Source organism: Wasmannia auropunctata, unplaced genomic scaffold, assembly GCF_000956235.1.
Source record: "Wasmannia auropunctata unplaced genomic scaffold, wasmannia.A_1.0 LD336092.1, whole genome shotgun sequence".
NCBI classification, from domain to species: Eukaryota; Metazoa; Arthropoda; class Insecta; order Hymenoptera; family Formicidae; genus Wasmannia; species Wasmannia auropunctata.
In genome coordinates this window covers 3,580,430-3,582,077 of record NW_012026798.1, presented here as the reverse complement: position 1 = coordinate 3,582,077, position 1,648 = coordinate 3,580,430, and the positions used below count along the sequence as shown (strand labels likewise).

The following is a 1,648-nucleotide window of genomic DNA, read 5'->3' as shown; positions in this document are numbered from 1 at the left end:
ACACACACACACACACACACACATCATATAATATATGTATATAATATGTATAATCAATTAATTATATATTTCTATCAACTACTGCAGAGAGAGATAAAATAATTCATTTATACTTATAATTCTCATAATACATTTTAAAATTAAGTATTTTATTGAATTGATATAAATTAATATTTTATTTTTACTTTCTATTATAAATATTACTTTTTTTGTTTTGTTATTACGACACCTACGATGACTACATGTAATAAAAATCTGTATTATACATACATAGGTATATGACATTCATACATGCCAGATCATGATTTTTAAAATAATTTACAGGTCAATAATTAGAATTATAATAGTTAATCTTACTTTTCTTCTTTTCTAACATAAAAAAGATAAATCAGAATAACGTGATTTTTTTATTTACCTCAAATTTCAACGATGAAAACTTTTTGAGTGATTTAGAAATCAACTTACATTTAATCAAAGCATTTTTTAAATATATTTTTAAATCATTTTTAATTAAATTTGATACATTTTATATGCTATAATGCCTATAACAATTAATATTAATATATTAATATATTAATAAAATTTTTTTTAATTTAATGTTTTTATATTGTAAATTTTTAAATTAAGTAACTGATCTGTTCCCGCTAGAAATTGTATTTTGAAAACAACCAGAAATTAGAAGTAACTTGTTACTTGTACGCCATTATCATTACAATTATTTTTTTTTGGTAACGGATCGATTAGAAACGGCGTTATTCTTTTTTTTTAGTAACTGTAACGGTAATATAGTTACTTATTTTCGGTAACGGTAATGAATTATACAGTTATTTTTATCGTTACTTTTTGTATTTATGACAAAACATTCAAAGTTTAGTATTTAGATAGTATTCATTGTTTATTGCACAAGTGCGATATGAAGTATAAGCATTCTTTGAAGATTAAGAATTGCTCAATTGCGACTACGTACCTGCATAATCGATTTTAATTGATTTGTCCCTTAAGAAAAACAATAGAAAAACAAAGTTCTAACAGTCTAATTATTTATATATAATTTTTAAAAATACTAGCACCATAGACGCGTGTTTCGCGCGCGCTATTATTTGCACTTTTACTTTTTACTATAATTGACTATAATTATACATCAACCTCAATACATACAACTATCAAAAGTCAATGTAATGACAGCCACTCACAAAGTTAGCGCAGCGAGAGAACCAATCAGCGTCGCGGAAAAAAGTCAATAATCAATCTTCAGCACAATCGAATGGGACTTGCGTAGAAATTGTCTCCTGTTTAGTTGCTAATTAATCATGCAAATCTCGATTTTTTCACCGCAGCCGCGCGTTTCGGAAAAAAAAGGATATCAAACCTTTGATACAGTGTAGACCGTTGGGATAGAGATGAGCGTTTAAACGGGTCGTGCGGCTCCGTCATGCTTACATTGTTGATATTAATGACATTTACATGCATGTGATATTGATATTTTCATGTATTGTTTGCGCTTTCACTCGGGTCGACGGACAAGAGCCGGTGACGTGCCGAAACGTTATTGGGCAACGTCAGATTTTTGCGACAACGGTCGTCGACTTCGTCGGTTTTGAGAAATCGGCCGCAGGGTCTGACGTCTCGCGACATGTAATGAATAAAA

The 1,648-nt window shown here is 29.1% G+C and overlaps 2 protein-coding genes across 3 annotated transcripts in view; one reads left to right on the top strand and one right to left on the bottom strand.

Annotated features, from left to right (window-relative positions):
• LOC105463035 overlaps window positions 1–1,648 on the top strand; it is a 20,762-nt gene that overhangs the window by 1,589 nt on the left and 17,525 nt on the right. The window lies entirely within an intron of this gene.
• The window catches only part of LOC105463033 (flavin-containing monooxygenase FMO GS-OX-like 2), a 36,559-nt gene that overhangs the window by 22,582 nt on the left and 12,329 nt on the right, over window positions 1–1,648 (bottom strand). The gene's annotated exons all lie outside the window — the stretch shown is intronic.